The sequence below is a fragment of the Microcebus murinus genome, chromosome 18 (assembly GCF_040939455.1).
Source record: "Microcebus murinus isolate Inina chromosome 18, M.murinus_Inina_mat1.0, whole genome shotgun sequence".
NCBI lineage: Eukaryota > Metazoa > Chordata > Mammalia > Primates > Cheirogaleidae > Microcebus > Microcebus murinus.
Window position 1 is genome coordinate 21,251,084 of NC_134121.1, and position 21,894 is coordinate 21,272,977.

Sequence of the window (21,894 nt, forward strand, 5' to 3'; positions counted from 1 at the left end):
AATCCGCCCACCTCGGCCTCCCAGAGTGCTAGGATTACAGGCTTGAGCCACCGCGCCCGGCCCATTTCTCTACTTTTTTTAATTCTAAAAGCCTTTTCTCTCATTTTAAAAAGCTTCTTGGTGGTAGATATCCTCAGCTATATATTGTGCATACAAAATCTCTTCAGTTTAAAGATGGATTTTAACTAGAATATTAGTGGGATGGTCAGGACATAAAGTTCTGAATTATAACCACAAAATTGTGCAAGATTAAATATTCTTAGTAGTACCAGGTATTCGTGGTGTGGTCTGTACTGAGGCCTTTTGATTTATTGTGGGTGATGCCGTTCTGCTCTGTGCTTCTTATGGCTAATTATGGTTCTTTTCTCTAGAGTTGGATAGTCCTTTTGGTCAAATGAGAAGTCTGAAAATTCTTCTCGCGATGAAACCCTTTCTCTACAAAGAAAAAAAAATATTAGCCAGGCATGGTGGCACATGCCTGTTATCCTAGCTACTTGGGAGGATGAGGTGGGAGGATTGCTTGAGCCCAGGAGTTTGAGGCTGCAGTGAGCAATGACTGCACCACTGCAATCCAGCCTGGGTGACAGAGTGAGCCTCTGTCTCAAAAATAGAAAAAAAAAAGTAAGAGGTCTATTCCCTGTGCTATGAGGAGCAGAAAATTTCTTCTCTTCAAAGAGAAAGAAATAAGAACAACCAGCATTTATTGAGCTCTTACTCTGTGCCAGGCACTGTTCTGAGCTCTTTATAGGTATTATCTGATTCAATCCTCATAACAGCCCACTGAGGATATGAACTATTACCATCCCCATTTTACAGATGAGGATATTGAGGCACAGATAAGGGGTAGAACAGGATTAGAATCCAGGAAGAGCCTAAAATCCAGGCTCTTCCTGGATTTCAGAGCCTATTGCCTTAACAGCACATACCAAAGATTGGCCTGTCTTATCTTCTTGTTTTAAATTGCAATCTTGAATTCCATGTCATTTTTAATAGGTCTAGAAAGAGGAGCCAGGAAATACACCTAAAGTACCCTTTTTGTTTTTTCCTGTTAAAGCTCAGACTTATTCTCTATTAACCCTCATTAAACAATTCCATAATGACAATATCCAAAATATACAAAAATCTCCATGCATGCTCCAAGGCTTTTTGGTGTGTTATTTAATGTATTCTATGGTAATAGCTTGCATTTATAACGCTAAATTACTGGTCCCAGGTACTATATTGTTAACAAAATAGCATCCAAAGGGACATTAAAAAGTAAAATACGTGGCCCTACAATAATACGAGCTGCAAGATGTTAAAGAAACAACATTGGCCTGATGGGAGAGCTATTCATCTGGCTTTGCTAACATTTAACTCTGGCCCTGGCCAGTCTCTTCATCTACCTAGTCCTAGTTTTCTCATCTGAGAAGTAGAGTTGAATCTCTAAGGTCCTTTCCAGCTTTAGCATTTAAAGATACTACGTACTCTTGGTAAAATGACTTCAGAACTGTAGACTAGAAGTTGAAGGAGTGCTATGATTGGGTTTTGTTTCTTGGATTTTATGGTAATTATTGGAAGGCACACAGAACAGGCTGAGGGAGAATTCTGTTAACTGACCTTTGGATACATGCAGTAGAAACCTCTGTCCCTGCACAGGAAATATAATTTACATGCTGTGTCTTGGAAATGTATTTTTAGATGCTCTTAGTGTTGTGTTAAGAATTTGCCCAGAAGCTGTTCAAGGCTTAAATATATATTCTCTAATGAGTTAATGTATTACTGATTAAAATTAGGTTTTCAGAAACTTGGTTTTTAAATCATTCTTAAAAATGGACCTTCAGTATAGGGTGGGAATAGGAAGGCAGGTGGGGATTGAAGGACAACTTAGGATCCAGATTTAGTTTTGGCCTAGGAAAATGGCAGTGGTTTCTAGTATATGCTTCCTTGTTTATTTTCCCATATTATGTGACCAATACACCCTTAATAATAATAGTAGTTGCCACTTAGAATGCCTACTGTGCCTGGCAGCACTTTGACAAGAAATCTGTAAAACTTTAATGAAAGGTATGACAGATGTAAAAGAAACCCTGAGTAAATAGATATCTATGCATGTTACCTAAAAGGAAGACTTAATATTGCAAAAATGCCATTTCTACCCAAATTAATTCTGCATTGTAATCACGGTTTGAATCCCAATAGGCTTTCTCTTGAAACTTCATAAGATGATTCTAAAATTCATGTGGAGGAGAAAATGCTCAAAATTGCAAGATATTTTTTAATAAGAGTGAGAGGGGATGTGCCCTATATGTATATGTATGTTAATAATATTACATATTATAAGCCATTACTAAAGCAATATAGATTACTGGAATAGATATATTAATAGATCTATGAATATATAGGGATTTACTATATGATAAGTATGGTGTTTCAAATCAGTGAGGATAGGAAGAACTACAACTGGAATTTCCATATGGAAAAAAAGTAGAGGCCCACATTAGACCAATCTCAAAAATAAACCTCAAATGGATTACAGAACCAAACATTTTTTAAATATATAAAGTCATTAGAAGAAAAATATAGTAAAATATGTTTATGACTTTGGAGGAGGAAAGACCTTTTTAAATAAGTCACAAGACGCAAAAGCCCTAAAAGAAAGATTACTAAATTTGACTGTATCAAAATATAAATGTTAATATAATAAATGACACCATAATTACACTAGAAAACAAGCAATTATGTGTTGCAAGGACAATCATTGTAGCATTGTTCTTTATAGGGGAATAAGACAAAAACCAAACCAAAAACAACCTAAATATCTATTATTAGGAAATGCTTAAATAAACTCTGGAACACTATGCAGTGCTTAAGAAGAATGGGATAAATCTATATGAACTAACAGGGAATGATCTTTCAAATGTATTGATAAATTACGGAACATATATACAGTATAATGCTACTTATGTAAAATAAAACATTTCTGTAGCTGCATAAAGATACACTTTTCTAAAAATCTGACTAATGGATATTGTCTCTGAGGAGGAGACTGAGCCTGGAGTTCATGGTTAAAGGGTTCTTTAGGTTTTATTAGTGTAGTTATAATTTTATATAACAATATATTATTTGATTTGTTTAATTTAAAATAAACTAAATTTTTAAAAATATGGTGATAATAAATTTTGATTAAAAAAAAGCATAAAATACTTTGTATAGTATGAACTCACTTTTGCTTAATATGTACATTTTTATGTTTGTTTGTCTGCAGCATAATATATAAAAACAGTCTCTCTGGATAGTAGAATTATGGGTGGCTTTTACTACTTGATGTGTTCTTCATGCTTATATAATTTTAACTTTTTTCTTTAACAGTGAACATATTTGTATAACAGAGGCAGTTTTTCAAAGAGAAAACAAAGAGATCCTTTGATAAATGTTGAACCTGTTTAAAAAATTCACTTGACTCTTGATGTCTAAGTTTCCATGAAAGTTACTCTTAAGCATAGTATCTATTGATGTAAGTTTGGAGGGTGTAGTAACCGGTATAGGGACATAGGCTTTCATTTTAGGAAGCTGTAGAATTAGAATTTAATCCACTTTAATACTATGAAAGGTGTTGTTACATTTCCTCTTAAGAAATTCATTTCCTATTAGCAATTTAATAGGTCAAATGGAGTACTTTGTGGATTATTTTTGAAAATGCTGGCAGGGCACTGTAGTTCACGCCTGTAATCCTAGCACTCTAAGAGGCTACGGTGGGAGTATTGCTTGAGCTCAGGTGTTCAAGACCAGCTGGTGCAAGAGAGAGATCCCCATGTGTATGAAAAATAGAAAATTAGCCAGGCGTTGTGGTGCACGCCTATAATCCCAGCTACTTGGGAGGCTGAAGCAAGAGGATCACTTGAGCCCAGGAGTTTGAGGTTGCAGTGAGTTACAGTGACACTGCTGCACTCTGGCCGGTCAACAGAGCAAGACTGTCTCAAAAAAAGAAAAGAAAAGAAAAGTCAATAGAGCTGGGTGTGGTGGTTCATGCTTGTAGTCCTAGTTACTAAGGAGGCTGAGGTAGAAGGATCACTTGAGCCCAGGAGTTCAAGCCTGTAATGTGCAATTGTGGTGCCTGTGAATAGCCACAGCACTCCAGGCTAGGCAACATAGTGAGACTGTCTCTTAGAAAAAAGAAAATGTTGTCAATAGAAATTACCAAAATTACCGGAGAGTCTTCCTTCATGGTTTGTGGTTGTGAACTGCCTTTAATTTTTGTAGTGGATTCTTAAAGAGAAAATGAAAATAATTTTACTTATTTTCTTAACCATAAGTTTCATCTACTTCAGAGAATGCACATGCTTCTAAAGGCAAATGAGATGTGTTTTTTCCTCCTGACAGCTATCAATTCCTTGATTGTGAACATCAGCTGAATGTCCTACAATTCAATTCAATTCTGACACTAACTACCTGTAGTCAGCATCAGAGTCCACAGATTTAAGGGCTCAGTTCTACAAACTGCCCTCACTCCAGACATCAGTAGCAAGTATCAGGTCCTCAGGTCACCAACATTTCTGTCTAACTTGACTACAGTGTTGGGGGTTCCCACAACTCCCGTCCTCAGATTCAGTAATTTGCCAAAATGATGCACAGAACTCAGGAAAGCACTTTAGTTAGTGCTACCAGTTTATTATAAATATAGCTCAGGAACAGCTAAATGGAAGAGATGTATAGGGCAAAGCATGGGGGTAGGGGCGTGGAGCTTCCATGTCCTCTCCAGATATGACACCCTCCCAGCACCTTTATGTTTCACCAATTTGGAAGCTCTCTGAACTCCTTCATTGAAGGTTTTTTATTAAGGCTTCATTATATAGGCATGATTAATTAAACCATTGGCCATTAGTGATTAGCTTGATTCCCAGCCTCTCTACACGCGCCCCCCCCAGCCCCAAGTTGGGGTGGGGCCGAAAGTTACAAGTTTATAATAAAGGTTTGGTTTTTCTGGTGACCAGCCCCCATCCTAAAGCTATCTAAGAGCCAGCCAAGAGATACTTCATTAGAATAAAAGATGTTCCTGTTACCCTTATCACTCAGGAAATTCCAAGGATTTAAGGATGTCTGTGCCAGGAACTAGGGAAAAAGACCAAATATCTTTTTATGATACCACAGCAAGAAAGTCTAGTCTTTGGTTAATAGGAGTTGAAAGTTAGTGACTGTTTGATAGAGAAACAACAGTTTAGTGGTGGAATTTCTTGCATAATTCCCCAAAGGCTGAGTAAGACTTGATGAAGTAAAGAGAGGGGAAGAACTGCAAAGACGTGGAAGCCAAACATACTTGGATAAGTGCAGATAAATTAAATATTCTAGATAATAAAGCACTTGATATGAGGAAGAGGGAGATATTAGATTAGAGAGCTAGATAGATAGGAGCCAAGTCCTGGAGGGCCATTTATGCCTTGGTGAAATATTTAGACTTTGGCCTATATTTTCAAGCTTTAGATTGCATCGGAATCCCTTGGAAAGTATGGAAAAATGCAGATTGGCCTGGGAATATGCGTTTTTACAAGCACCCTCGAGCAACTCTGCCATATGAAACACTGCTTTTGGCAATGAGGAGCAAAAACGTTTTTATGTAGAGGAGTAAGATCAGAATTACAGTTTAGGGTGGATCATTGCAATTGCCAAATCCTAGAACTAATAAAGGCTCAAACTAAGGCAATTGTGGTTAAGATAGAGAGGATGAGATAGATTAGAAAAATATACAGAAAGTAAAATGATAGAGTCCTTAATGATGGGTTATGAGGTGAGTTAGAGGGACAAGACTAACTGTCAAAGATTTTGAGCTTGGTTGAGCTGAGTGTGGTGGATGCCATTAACAAAAAATACAAGAAGTAAAACTTTTGGTGGGAAGAAGATGAGTTCAGTTGTGGACATGTTGAGTGTGTAATCCTATGGAATATATAGGCAAATATGTTCCTGTTAGTAGGATAGCCAAGAGGACTGAGGATGATGACTTAGATGTAATAAATTTGTAGGCTTTTGTTGAAACTCTGAGAGAGATGAGATCACTGAAGGAATGCCCAAGGACAGAACCCTGAGAACCCCCATATTTAAGGGGTAAAAGTCGAATAGGACTGAAAAGAAACAACCAGAAAGCAATTTGTGGAAGACCAGTAGAGAATAGTATGCAGAAAGTTTTAGGAAGGAGTGAATGGTCCAATTTTGTCAAGAACAGCTGAGAAATTCAATAAGACAAAGAAAAGTGTTAGAATTAGTAATGTGGAAGCTACCAGTGACTTTGGCTAGAGTAGTTTCAATGCAGAGGTGAGACAGAGAAGTCTGATTGCTGTAGATTGAAGAGGGAATGGATCAGATAGAAACAGTGAATATAGAATCTTCTCTTTCAGAAGTATTCCTATGAATGGAAAGAGGAAAAGGATTGTATTTAAATGGAGGAATACAGGGTCAAATGAAGATTTGTCTGGTTTTAAAGTATGCAATGCATTCAAAACATTTTATGATGAGGGAAATGAACCAAAGGAATGGGGCTGGAGGAAGAGATAGATGATAAAAGTGAGAGAGGGATAATGGATGGGACCAGGTCCCAGAGGAGGGGATCTAGAGTCTGCAACTAGAGAAGTTAGCCTGGAGCAGGAAGAAAGTTAACTCATCCTCTGTGATTTAAATATCAATTTCCTGTTATGGTTGGATCTTACTAAACAGGATGACATTCTCATTCTTGATTCCTAGCAAAACTTAAAATATCTCCAATGTGTAGTTTTATCAATCTGTTGTACATAAGTAAAAATTTCTTTATAAAATAAAATATTTGGATATTATAGTATGTCGTGTATAATTAGTTCACTAATCTGTTACTTGACTACTGTAGAACATAGCTAAAACCTTTCTGAAACATAATAGGAAAATGTGTCTTCTGTTTCTTTTCGAATTCATCCTTTCTTTTTACAGTTGTTTAATACATGGGCACCTGGTAAAATGACAACTAACATAGGATTTGGAATATGTTTGAATTACAAAGATACGCACAAAATATGAAAGGTATTCATCATTCGGGATTTACATTTCTTGAATTTATTAACTCTATGAATAGGTGCCTTTTGTTGTTGTACCAGAATCCAGCTTGTCACTAGACATAAGAATTATTTTCCTTTTTTCTTTTTCATGTTAGATGGGTCGTGTGCTAATGTTGGAACAAAGTTTGAGGAAGGCAGATCTCATAGAATAGTATGAAAGCCCAGTCATCACGCTTCTGAAACAAAAGGATCCTCAGCATAAGAATTTAATTTTGCCATTAAGAAAAAAATTAAATTATTTTTGATGATGTCTTGGTAGACTTCCAGCTGAAGCATATTTATTAAAAAGTTTGTGTTATAAAGTTCTGTATGAGAATAGAATGCTACCTTGAGCATGTAATGGGTGGAAAATAATTCCAGGCTACTATCTTAAGGCCAGTTACAAATCCTTGTTGATTTCAAGTTTGTTGGATTTATTTGATGATGATGATAATAGGAAAAAGAAATATGCACATCAAAATGGATTTACTAGAAAAAAGGCTGTGAACTTTTTAAAAGGTTTATGATAAGTATGCCTAATTGCTTTCTGGAAAAGTTGTATTAGTTTACACTTCTGTCAACAATAGTAGTGAGTATGCCCCAAACATTTTCTAAGTATTAAAAATTACATTCTCATTTTAGGAAAAGTTAGATTGGCATTGTGTAGCTATTTAAGTGATAGGCAAAGTTGACAGCCATTTATTAAACTCTGTATCTCCCTGAAGCCTTCAGCCACTGAGTTCTGTAACCAATCTACTTCTACACATCTTTTTTTTATATATATATATAATTTTTCCTTTTATTTCCTCATATTATGGGGGTACAAATATTGTTAGGGTTACACATATTGCCCCTGCCACCCCTCCCTCCAACTTCTACACATCTTAACTAGCCAATTATGCAGTTTGTTTCCCAATAGAGATGTTTAATTTTTTTTCTCCTTGAAGACTTTAAAAGTTTGAGTTCATTTTACAGTTTTCAGGGAATTTTTAAGTTCCATTTTCACTTCCGAGGTATACTTTTCATAATTAATTATTAATAAAGTAATTGAGAAAATAGACTCTACATATGGTTCACAATTCCCTAATTCTGTTTAATATAAAGATTTTATTTCTTTTTTCCATTTTAAAACTATTCTTTGGTGGCTGACTGAAAATAAACTTATTTTATAGCTACTATAGCTGAGATTTGGGAAATCTTCAATACTTTACATGTTTGTAGATGTTGGCAGTGTATCAAATTCTAAATTTTAGTCTTGGGCCAGGTGCGGTGGCTCACACCTGTAATCCTAGCTCTCTGGGAGGCTAAGGCGGGAGGATTGCTCGAGGTTAGGAGTTTGAAACCAGCCTGAGCAAGAGTGAGACCCCGTCTCTACTATAAATAGAAAGAAATTAATTGGCCAACTAATATATATAGAAAAAATTAGCCGGGCCTGGTGGCATATGCCTGTAGTCCCAGATACTCGGGAGGCTGAGGCAGGAGGATTGCTTGAGCCCAGGAGTTTGAGGTTGCTGTGAGCTAGGCTGACACCACAGCACTCACTCTAGCCTGGGCAACAAAGTGAGACTTTGTCTCAAATATATATATATATATAAATAAATAAATCTTAGTCTTTAGTTCTTTAAAAAAATCTTTAATCGTTTAACTTTTGTTCTTGTTACATTCCGTTTGGGATCATTGGTTACACATTCATATTTAAAGACATTAATCACAACTTGAAATATATAATGGACATGTGGATACTATGTATATTTTAGACTTCATTATATAGTGAAATATATTATTCAGAACTCAGTGTGGTTATTTTAAGTTTGATATAAATATTTTTCTGAAAGGAAGGAATTGAACTGTAAATGGATTATTGTGAGATGTACTGTTTGGTCCTTGGGGCTCAAGACTTAATAAAAAGACCCCTGAACTGAGTTAGAAATCCTGAGATCTAGCCCTGGCACCATTAGTAATTGGCTTTATAACCTTGATTAAATCACTTATCTCAGTGTTTTTATAAAATGTCCTACCTAAAGAATATAATTAATATGAAAGTATTACTCAAATATGAGGTACTATTATTAGGGAGAAGAAAAAACCTTGGCCTTTGAGATTTGGGATAGTAGGGAAATAACTTCTTTGATTAAATAAACTCAGCATGTACTATTAGAGAAATCAGCACAGTGTAAAGCAAGAATCAGAACTCATTTGCCTGCCAGAGCCAGGTAGGTAGTATGAATATATGCATTGGGCCTGTATAAGACTTAGAAAATGGTTGGAGCCTGTGACAAATCAGTCTCTGTATATCTCTTGCTTAAAAAATTTCAGACTAATTTAAAAAGTACTATGAGATCTATACAGAACAACATTTCTACAGGCAGGAATCTTCCTGTGAGCTTCTGGTCTTCAACCTCTGATTTAAAGAAAACAATGTTGGAACAGAAATAGAAGTTTTAGGTCTACCATTAACTAGCTGTGCAATCTTGGGCAGGTCACTCTCTCTCTCCCAGCCTCAGTTCCCTCATCTGTGTGAAATAAACTAAACCTATCTGTAATGTCCTTCCATTTTCTGAGAATTACTTTTTTTTATGTTAAGAATTAGCTTATGTTCTAGTGGCATCAAACTAATTCACCTGAGTGTATTTTCTGTCTTACTATTAATATTTCATCTCTCAAGCAGTTGCTGTGTCTTACCTCTGTTGTTAGCCCAGTAAGGTTAGGACACAGATAAGGAGGCCAAAGAATTCTATGATACTTTGAGGAATTATCTTAGTTGTTTATTCATCAGATTGGGCTAGAGAAAGTTCTGGCTTATGCAAGATTTATTAAGGAGAAAATGTAATGTGTAAAATTCTTTTCTACCTTTTAAAATTCAGGAAAAGAAACTTCCTCTGGGTATATTACTCCTTTGTAAGAGTTATCACTCTTCACAAAATCCCAGTCAGGGAGAAGGGTAATATTAGCTCCATTTTATAGTTTAGAAATGGGAAGTATCTCAATGTTTATGAGTTAAGTGGGTTGTATTAATAACAGAATCCTCAATTCTCCAGGATGAATCCTGGACTCACCAAGATGAAGCCTGGATTCCATTTAGCCTCTTTATAATATTTAACCCACTGCCTCCACCCTCCACTGCACTCTCCTCACATTTCTGTATGTCCAAATCTTCTGTTTGTTAAGGCTCAGTTGAAATAGCTCTCTTCCACAAAGCCCTCCCTAATCCTTGAGCAGAAAGTCACCTTTCTACCTGGTAATTATATTTTCCTTCCAGTACTAAACTGAGGGTTACTTAAGAGTGAAACCTACATTTGATTCATCTTTTTATACTGTTCAGCAGAGTGTCCTATATGTAACAGGCACTCAATGATGTCTCATAGCCAGCTAGCCAGATGGATAATGGATGGATGGATGAAGAAATGAATGATTAAATGACTAGAAGGCTCTTTATCCTAGAAGCATGTGCATACAATATATTAATATTATCTTTGTAGTTGATTTGCTTTTATTTTTTATGGGATTCTCATGAGCAAATTATTTTATAACAAATTTTAAAAAACATCCTTCATCTTTCTAACATTCTGTTCTCTTACATCTTTAGGTGTCAAAATTTAGTATACCCAACATTTTATTTGTGGCATTGCTTTCACCAGCTTAATTTTCATGAGCCTTGGCTAGGACTTGGAAACATTGCATCTTGTTTTGATGATTTTCTGATGGGCCAGAGGCCTCAAATGGATGTCACATGCTGTTGGAGCAGATCTAACAAAGAAAAAGACTGACAGTTGATCCTCTTTGTTTCAAGTAGTCTGTTTTCTCTCTCTTTCTCTGTCTCTTTCTCTCTCTTTCAGGTTTAGTGTGACTCCGGAAGTGTTTATTAACTTTAAGGATGAGTTGTAATTTCTTTTCTAATATCCATTTATTCACAATAGCATGTAGTAGGTACTCAATTAATATTGGAGTGAATGAGAAAATGAACAGCATGTGATTTAACAAATGTACAGCTCTACCAAGGGATGTTGGGGATGGGGGAGGCTATACATGTGTGGAGGCAGGGGGTATATTGGAAATACGTATGCCTTCTGTTCAATTTTGCTGTGAACCTAAAACTGCTCTAAATAATAAAGTTTATTTAAAAAAGAACCGCAGAAAGCACGGTAGCAAAGTAGAAACAGCATGCACCTCTGAGTAAGAAAAACCAAAGTTTGAATACTGATTCTACTTCTTATACTTATCTTGGATAAATTGCATGGCTGAGTCTGTAAATTGTATAATATAGAAATTATAATACTTTACCTATATTATGGATTTTTAAATATTCTTTAAAATATTTGTCAACATACATTCTGATTTTTTTGTTTGGAAAATATAGTCATCATATTTTAGTTGTTAGACTTCTCACTATGGAGTTTTAAAACTATATGGATACATTTTTAAAAATAAAATGTACAGACATGAAATTTAAGGAAAATCATGTAATTTAGCCACCAATTTGTATAATTATTAAAGTAACACCAAATGTTGTATTTGCTAAGATATCCTATGACTGAGAAAATCAACCAATCTTGAGCCAGACTTTTTCAGTTGTTCACTTGCTGCTTTGAGCTTGTTTCTCTTCCTATCCATTTTTGATAAAGCTCAGAAAATTAAAAATTTGAGATCTTGAGTTTTATATTGCATCATTATTAGTTATAATCAGCATATATTTAGTAGGAAAAAGCTGGATCTTCTCTCATTTTTTTTCCATATGCCTTATACTAATTTATGACGAGTAACTCATTTAATATGGAATATCTTCTATAGTAGAAATCTAGAAGTATGAATGCTGAGTAAGGTGACAAGGGAGATTTGCAATTTATATTTTTTTGATCTCTTTGTTTCCATGTTTCTCCAATTTTTTAAAAAAAATTCATTGATTTATTTATTCTAAACATATTTATTGAGAATCTATGTGTCATACATTGTGCTAGGTAGTAAGTATGCATTGATGAATAAAGCAGACATAATTTCTTCCTTCATGATGCTTATTCTATATGTAAGTAAAGATAGAATTAAACATGTACACAAATTTGTAATTACAAATTGTGACAATTCTATGACTAAAACAAATAGGGAACAGTACTTGGATTGGATATTAGGGAAGGCCTCCTTTAAGGAATCATACTTAATGATGTTTGAAGAATGAGTAGCCATAGGAAAAAAGTAAGAGCAGTAGCCTAAACAAAAGGCATATTCAAAGGCCCTGACGTAGGAGAGTTCGGCTTGTTTGAGGAGCTGAGGGGAGGCCAATGTGGCTAGATCATAATGCAGTAGGGCTGAATGAGGAAACTAGAGAAGTAGTCAAGGGCCAGATCACACGAGGCTTTAAAGATCATAGTAGGAATTTTGGATTTTTTCCTCCAAGAACTATGGGGAAATTATTGAAAGATTTTCAATGTGAGAGTGACCATATTTTTGCTTTTAAAAAATTTCTTGGGCTGCTGTGTGGAGAACAGATTGTAGGAGATAAGGGTGGAAGGAAGGAGCCCAGTGGGGAGGCAATTGCAGGTGAGAGGTGATACATAGAGATGATAAGAATTAGATTTAAGACATATTTTGGAGACAGAACCTGCAGGGCTTACTGATAAGTTGAATGGGAGGCTTGAGGCAAAGGAATAAGTCAAGGAATGATTCCAGATTTCTGATTAGAGCAATTGTCGGGTATGTTTGCACTGTTTTCTGAGATAAGAAATACTAGACCAGGGCAGATTTGGAGGAGGGAGTGAAAGTTTGAATGGGGAGTATAGTTCTGACACCTGACACGGTTAAGTTTAAGTTTCAGATGACCGTGAGACTCCCAGTGGAGAAGACAAATAGTTGAATACATGGTTTTGGAGTTTAGAGAAGAGGTTTGTGCTAGGGATATACAGATAGTCCCCAACTTAATGATTTCTTGACTATATAATGGGTTTATCAGGACGTAGATTCATCCTAAGTCAAGGAGCATCTGTACATTTGGGAGCAATTAGCAAACAGTTGGTGTTTAAAGTCTTGGGACTAATGAGATCACTTAGTGAGAGAGAGAGATTGAGAGAGAGTGATAGAAGAGAACCCAGGGCCAACTCCTTAATCTCTTGAGATTCTGTAACATTTTGATTAACTTAATTTTCTGACCGAAGTTAGATGTTATCTGCCAATCAGAGACAATTCTGTATCACTATCTTCTCTTTTCACAGTTCATAAAGACAATAAATAAAACAAACGCAACTATAATTTTTTTTTAGTTAAACATGTTAATATGAAGACCCCTTTTTAATTAAATATCGTTAGTATATTCATAAACTTTTCTGGAAACCAGTCATTATTTTGAACACTTCCTTTTAAAGGAGATATGTTAATGGATATGGAAAGTGAAATAAACTAGACCAAATACTAAATTTCCCAAAAACTTTTCCTAGAAGTTTATTTATTATAAACCATTCAGTTAGTCACCGTTAGCAATTTCGGTTCTTGTCCATAATCTCTTCAAAAAACAGAATAGAAAACAGAAGGGAGCTTTCCCTTGCATTGGGGTTTCCAATTAATTTACTTTTACTCTGTTCAGGTTCAGTGTCCTATACTAATAGTAGAAGTTGGTTGAAGTTGAAAGCAAAGGTAGATGATGAAGATAAAGTTGGACTTTTCTTCTGGATATGTGACTTTGTTGTCTTTTTTTATTTTTATTTTTTGTTCGGGATGTTTTTGAGCTATTTGTACATTTCAAAGCTTTTTTATTAACAAAGTTATATTAAAAGCCATTTTACCTAATTCCATTTTTCTTGGGGCTTTTTAGGTAATCCATAAGTACCTATGGATATTTTGTTTTGCTTGCATGTTGGTTTGCTTGCTTGTTTCACTAACCCTTTAGTTCTAAAATTCATCAAAATTAATTTTTAAAGTTCTTCTTTCTAACATGAGGCATTTCAGAGTCCTACTACTCTCACTTTACTGTGCAAAAAAATTACATATCCGGATACCAAGAATATTCACCTGCTACTATAAGCCCTCCTGTACTCCATATCACCATGTTAAGAGAGCACTAGCTCCCCTGCCTTCTTTAGTTGTTGTTCCTGTACCCACCTAACCTTTTGTAAATATCATTAAACTCTTCTAGGGGAGGGAGATTTCTTTCTTTTTTTTTTTTTTTTTTGAGACAGAGTCTCGCTTTGTTGCCCAGGCTAGAGTGAGTGCCGTGGCGTCAGCCTAGCTCACAGCAACCTCAAACTCCTGGGCTCGAGTGATCCTTCTGCCTCAGCCTCCCGGGTAGCTGGGACTACAGGCATGCGCCACCATGCCCGGCTAATTTTTTATATATATATCAGTTGGCCAATTAATTTCTTTCTATTTATAGTAGAGACGGGGTCTCGCTCTTGCTCAGGCTGGTTTTGAACTCGTGACCTTGAGCAATCCGCCCGCCTCGGCCTCCCAAGAGCTAGGATTACAGGCGTGAGCCACAGCGCCCGGCCTTTCTTTCTTTTTTGATGTGGTGTAGCCTCTAGGCTTAGGAATACACATTGATTTTTATTATTACTATTGTTTTGTTTCTTAGATGAGAGCCAAGAGTTCATGCTGATGTACCGTGCTGTTAAAACCAATGGATACTAATAGTCAACCAATTCCATAAGATGATTAAAGAAACATAAAGCTGTAAACACTCTATTTTCAAGAATTAGAGCTGAAATTAGTTTAAAACCAACATGTGCATAATACAAAAGAAATAATTTTACTCTTCCATAATGTCAAAAACCAAAGAGCAAGCATAATGTCCGTGTACCATTGCTTTCCATTAGTGTTTTTCTGTTTAAAAAAATCAGCCGGGCATGATGGCGCATGCCTGTAGTCCCAGCTACTCAGGAGGCTGAGGCAGAAGGATTGCTGGAGCCCAGGAGTTTGAGGTTTCTATGAGCTAAGCTGATGCCATGGCACTCTAGCCCAGGACAACAGAGTGAGACTCTGTCTAAAAAAAAAAAAAAAAAAAAAAAATTTAAAAATTTTAAAAATCAATAAAGGCCAGGCATGGTGGCTCACACCTGTAATCCCAGCACTTTGGGAGGCTGAGGCTAGAGGATTGCTTGAGGCCAGGAGTTCCAGATCAGCCTGGGCAACATAGCAAGACGCCATCTCTGCAAAAAAATTTTTTTAAATTAAAAAAAATCAATAGATTTATTAAAGGATTTGGCTAAAATAAGGGTCTTCCCTGTGTTTTACTAAGTAATTCATTTCAGTGTGCTACAATTTATTTACTTGTTGAACATTTGGGCTATAATATATATATTATATAGCATATATATGCTTTCTTATATATATGATATATATTAAGTATATATAAAATTCTGTAGGGAATATTTTATGTGTAAATATTTATACACATCTGATTATTTGTTTAAAATAAATGCTGTAATTTACTAAGTCTAAGGTAATGAATATCTTTAAGACTTTTGATATAATGTCATATTACTTTTCAAAAAAAAATTTACCACTTTATATTCCCAGCCATTAGTGTGTGAGTTCCTCTTTCTCTTTCCCTAGCTTTGGAAACACTTATAGTCTCATAGTCTCATGTCTTTTCCATTCTGAAAGATGAAAATTATAGCTTGTTTTATTTTACATTTTTGATTAAATAAGTAGGACATGTTTATTTTCTGATTTCTTTTTAAGATGTCAAATGAATCAGAAAGCACTAATATAGATAGAACAATATATCTTTATTCCATCCTGGCATGAAAAGAAATTGCCTACAAATGGCTGCAAGAGAGTATATTTTCAAATCTTGCTATCTTGAGAGACTAGATGTAAACTTTCAAATCTGCTATGAATATCTCAAGCTCTAACCAGTGTTCAGTAGGATATTAACATTCTGAATTCAATGTTCCAGAACATAAATTTACTAGTTCTCTGAATACACTTGAACACAGATGGAAAATTCAACAGTCCTACTTCAGTGATTTGCTTACAATCCACCAATGGGCAAAATGCAAGCAGGACTGCCAGCTGCTCTGCATCTGCAAACATTTGTGCAGAACTAATTTTAATAGCAGATGTTGGGGGGGAAAAACTGCAGCCTCCCCTCTGAGAAAGTTGAAAGTTGGACCTATCCCGTGACTTCTCAGATGCCCCATAACCCTGTAGCCAGAGTTTCATTCCTAAAATACCATATTTTGCTTCCTTTCCTTCTCATGTGAGAAGTTTCAGAAATGCTTAAGGGAATCTAACAACTTGAGAAAGTCTTAATACTGCTTCAGTTGGCCCCAGATGATGTTGCCATGTATAGAATAGAAGATTCATTGTCTACAATTAGAGTTACCCCATGAAAGATTCCGTTCTGACCTTTGTGGTGTGCAGACTTCATTTGTATTATATCTATCTGAAAGAAAGCCTGTTTATTTGTTTTGTATTGAGGTAAAAGTTACAGGTCATGAAGAGAAACTTTAAGAGAAAACTATTATTTTTTACCAAATAGACAAAGAAGACATGGTAATTCCAATAGAAATTTGGTGAATCAAATGATGTAACATACAGATTTCGGTTTTTATGATACCAGCATTCTAGGTCTCCAGAGAAGCTCACACAGACCCCAATTGATACCATTGTGACATTTGTCAATATCCTCACTTACATGTCATAGTTTAATCAAATCTGGTTCTTTCTGGGACTTGCTTAATACTGAAAAGCTTTCACAATGAATGTCATTAGTTTTCTGTGTCTTTCTAGAAGCACTCTATGCATAGACATGAAATGTGTGTATGTATTTCCCCTCTTTTATACTAGTGGTAGGATACTATATACAGTATTCAATACCTTCTTTTCACTTAGTCTGACTTAGAAATATTTCCATATTAGTACTTGAAAATCTTACTTGTTTTTATTTATTTCTAGATAGAATTCCATTTTTAAATGTACCACAATGCATTTAACCAGTCTTTCAGGCTTTTGTTATTATAATAAACACAATGATTAACATTGGGAAAATGTCATTTCATACAATTATGATCAATTCTTAGAATTGCTGGTCCAAAGGGAATAGTTTTATTTTTAATAGACATTCTATTAATAAAAGCAAACCTGAAAAAAATAGTGCTGACTAATGTCCCATGCAAGAAGTCCATGCCTAAGCTCCAGATTTCTCTCTAGGATCAGGCCAATGATTATCATAAACTCCTGTGCTTTAGTGTCTATTTCTATTGCCCATGAATAGTTCTGTTTCAGCTCGGTCTTGACTCTTTGCAGAGTTCAACACAGACTGATTTTTGCAGGGTACTATCCTGTTCTTTGCCTCTGTTCCTGAAAAAAAGCCACTGTGAAAAGCAACTTATCTTTTTCTGTAAGTTCCTATTAGAGGAACTCCTTTCTATGGAGTAATCAGGTCTTGTTCACAAGGGTCTCTGCTAATCCCCTGGCCTGAGCAGGGTGACTCTTACCTATGGTTTATGATCCTTCTTCATCATTCCTTGATGCTCTCCCAGTTTTGGTCTGTAGTCTCCTTGCTCTTGTTAGTTGGGGCTAAATTATTGTCCTGGCTCTTCCCCTTTGGCCTAAAGCTTAGGGACCTGTGACCCAGGGTGTTTTCCTTTGGCTTCCATAAGAAAACTGGGAAGCTGCAATGGCCCCAGTGGAAGAACTCTGAAGATGGGACTGTGAGACCTTAGAAGCCAAGCTAACTGAGGCAAAGGGCACTGCAAGTGGAGAGCCTGGTGGCCATCTCTGGAGCCCTACCTTAAATTTGAGTTCTGACTAACCATTAGGCTGCTCTTTAAGGCATGGTTGGTTTGGATTTTAGGCAACCAACACTCTTGGTTGTAAGAGGCACTCCTTGGTCACTGGAGCCCTTAGTTTACTAGGATCTGTCTTTAGTTTGAGGGGGTTTCTCACCACACTGGCACTCGTGACAGCTCCCAGTTATGGTTGAGTAGGTAAGACTCCATGGTATTGACTATCCTTCTGGAATCTCTGGCCCTTGAAGTAATTTCAGAATTCATCTCCAAAATCCTTTTCCTAAGGTGGAAACTAACTTAGAAAGATGCCCCATTTCTTTGATGAATTCTTCTCTAGATATTCCTCTGTTCCCTGGCTATGGGGCCTTGCTATTTTATCTCTAGAACCTTTGAGACACTTCTGTTGTCATCTCTTTGTTCATTTCCTGACATTGTTCAACTCGTAGTCAGCTCTGGGCTGCTTCTATTAGCCCTCCATAAAGTCCCACTTTTCCAGGTTATTTTCTATGATGCTAGATGAAAGGGGCTGAAAGTCTGTTTTTCCTCTGCATTCAGAGGAGGGAGGAGGATTTCACAGGCCCTTGACCAATATATGATAGAGCAGGGGTCCTCAAACTTTTTAAACAGGGGGCTAGTTCACTGTCCCTCAAGACCGTTGGAGAGTGCGGTGCACATTCCACACATGCACACTGTGTGGACGAGTTGGCTGCTAAGTAGGACAGGCAGTGGTGGCAGAAACACCTGGCAGGCCAGATAAATGTCCTCAGCAGGCCGCATGTGGCTCACGGGCCGTAGTTTGAGGACCCCTGGGATAGAGACTCTTCTAAGAATTTTATGGTGGGGACTGAATTTTATGTGAGCACCTTATCTTCTACCTGGATGAGGGTTTTTCCCCAAGGAGCATGGCAACCTTACTATGGTGTCAGCCCCTGAAATGCGGGTGACTGAGGAGAAAAAGGCAGATATGGGCAGAATCTGTAATTGGGCTTCTCATAAAACTATAAACAGTTTTATGGATTCAATGATCTTCAGAGGTAGGCCCTACCTCTGCTGCACCCAAAATTAAATATGAGTTTTTAGTACATGTCAAGGGTTTGAATCAGGGAAGGAGAGCCCCAGAGAGGTATTCAGGTGATATTCCCCTAAGATAGTTTTAATGATTGATGTAACTATTTCTCCTAAGAATAGGGAATGAATCTCTTTGATAGATTATACCTGAGATTTACAGCCTTTCACTCAGCAGCTTCTCGGCAGCTTCTCTCGTCATAATCCAGTTAATCAATTAGAATGCAAAAATGACCTTGCTACAGCATGAGATCTTGTGGTTGGAATGCTATATAGGAAATTAATTGCAATTACAAAATCATCACTCACTTCCAGTTCAGCCTATTAGTCCTTATTTTAGGTATCTCTAGCTTTCCTTGCGAATCAACCTAAGTTCTTCATCCAGTATTAGAGCTAAAACTTTCAGTTCTCTTATTTATTAAGGAAGCAATCAGGCTCTTTACTTGCAAGAAAATAGGCCTAATCTTTGGTTCTAAGTAAAAACTATTCTTTTCACAGTCATCTGAAACCTGACTTGGTAGCGTCTCAGGATTCTATCTCAGTAACAGCAATCTTTCTGCACTTGTCTTTCTTTCCTTGTGTGCATCCCCAGACAAATGTCCAAGGGAGGCTTTTCTCTTCTTTCTTACTCAGTGTCTTGTCTTCAAATTTCTCTTGCTTTCTAAAGTCTCCTAGTTTCTCTAAAATAGCATTCTTTTTGCTTTTAAACCCTCATTTACCAAATAAATAACAGAGCCCTACCTCTTTGCACACTCTACAGAAGCATACAGTGATCATATTACATGGTATACACATTAGCATCTCTAAAACCCAATTTACTTTCATGGCACAGGTTCCAAATCAAGCTACAAAGAATTTTTAAAGGTGTTTGTATGGCAGGGTTGGGGGATGGTTGTAATTAAACCACAGATAGCTCTCATATATTAGTCTGAGGACAGAAATAAAGAACTAGAATTCTATGGTTTTAAAGACCATAAAGTATGTAGGGTAATTTACCAAGTAAATGGGGGTAAAAAAAGGTTAAGCTTGTAGTACTTCCTTGTTTTGCTAGCCTGCTCTCACCTCATGAAGTCTTTGATAGAACTGATTTTTTTTAAAAACTCCTACCCACATTGTCAGGCTATAGTTGCTGCAAATCAATCAACCAATCAATCAATCAATCAGTCAATCAATCTCCTACACAGAACAAGATGGAGATAAGCAGCTAACTTGTTAATAGCAGAAGCTTAACTCAAAATGGAAAATAATAGAGTATTTGGTTTGCCTAAGTAGGGATAAACCAGCCTCTATATGGATTATATTTCAATTTTAAGCCACTTAATTAGCAACTAGAGACATACATCCAAGAGTTTCTCTTTTGTATCTTGAGATTCCAAGTCTAGAAGTTCTGAGATGCTATTTTTTTCTTATAGTTCTTTCTGTGGGCTTTCAGCCAGGATTGAACATCTACCACTGGCTTCTTTGCTTTTCCCTTTCTTTATAAACTTGTTTGTTACTTGTTTATTAACTTGTTCTTTTGTGGATGATTGCCTTTCAAAATCTGCCATGGTACCTAACTTAGTGTGCATGTTACACTGTAGAGGTGTTCATCAAATACAGGCAGTGGCCCTGTACATAAACTGAATAACCTGCACATATGAATGACTGCTTTTGGATACATCTCTTTCCTTTTGGTGGTTTTTCTATCAATTGTTAGTTTAGGAATCCAAGCATTAGTTAGGAATGTTTCTGTAAGAATATATATTTAAGATCTACACATAAATTTCTGAATAATCTTTGTACTGCTTATTTCCAGTTAATTGATTTTTCTGGACTAGTTTCAAACTCTTTCAGCATAGTCTCCTTTGCTTCCTTATTTCTAATCTATGAAGGCACTGATTTTTAATCACAACTAGACTTTGTTCTAGTTCTCATTACTATTTTCTTTCAACATTAACTATGTCTGTCTTTTGTATCCTAAATTAAAGACTATATGAAACTGGCTGAGGTGGAAGAATCACTTGGCCCAGGAGTTCCAGGTTACAGTGAGCCATGGCTGGGCCTTTGCACTCCAGCCCTAGGCAGCAGAATGAGACCCTGTCTCTTAAAAAATAAACAAACAAACAAACAAACAAAAAACCCAAACCCATTTGGATTCATTGAAATACCTGGTCCTCTTCCCCTTCAAGGAGTGATTTTTTTTAGAGTAATTCTGATTTCTTCTTGGTATCGATGATTCTTACTTAAACTAGGGTTAAAAGTTCTTCAGAGTTCTGACAAATTATACATTTTGTAAAATTATGTATGCATTTTAACTCTCATGGCAAATTATCCACCAGGGAGAGGCTGAATCCCAAGTTATCCCTTTCCCCTAATACTTCACCATTTTACAGACTTAATATGAAACTGGGTTGTACAGCTTTCCTAGTGGTGTTCCCTAATTTCCAGGTTAAGTTTAATCTGCTGATTTTTTTTATCCCTTCAATCTCTGATGTTAAAATAATAGTATGACTATGTCTCAGTACAGCAGCAGTGATTTAATTGTGGTGCTATATCAATCTTAAGTTGCAGGAATTATGTCACACTCCTTTTAATTGTAGGCTTACTACTGTTTTAGCATTTTAGACTATTTTTGTATCTGAGTCAAATATGTATAATAGAGAAAACATTTATCTCTTATTTCAGTTTAGTTATAGAGAAACTGTTCCTTCAGTGCCTTGAAAAGTCATTGGAATTTAGAGAGCTGCTTAACTATTTTCATAGTAGTGATATGATTCTACTATTCTGGTTTTAATGCAATAATTTAGCTGCTATCTGCAGAAGCAAATACTTTAGACCAGTGGTTAGGAAACTTTAAAGTATATCTAAATCACCTGAAGGGCTTGTTTATTTATTTTTATTTTTTTATTTTTTTTTTGAGACAGAGTCTCACTTTGTTGCCCCAGCTAGAGTGCTGTGGTATCAGCCTAGCTCACAGCAAACTTAAACTCCTGGGCTCAAGCAATGCTTCTGCCTCAGCCTCTCAAGTAGCTGGGACTACAGACATGTGCCACCATGCCCGGCTAACTTTTTCTATATATTTTTAGTTGGCTAATTAATTT

At 36.2% G+C, this 21,894-nt stretch overlaps 1 protein-coding gene and 1 non-coding gene across 3 annotated transcripts in view; one reads left to right on the forward strand and one right to left on the reverse strand.

Annotated features, from left to right (window-relative positions):
* SSH2 (slingshot protein phosphatase 2) overlaps positions 1 to 21,894 on the forward strand; it is a 259,485-nt gene that overhangs the window by 29,122 nt on the left and 208,469 nt on the right. The window lies entirely within an intron of this gene.
* On the reverse strand, positions 7,145 to 7,246 carry LOC142862358 (small nucleolar RNA U13). The gene has a single exon (XR_012913419.1). It is a non-coding gene; the product is annotated as a small nucleolar RNA U13 (small nucleolar RNA).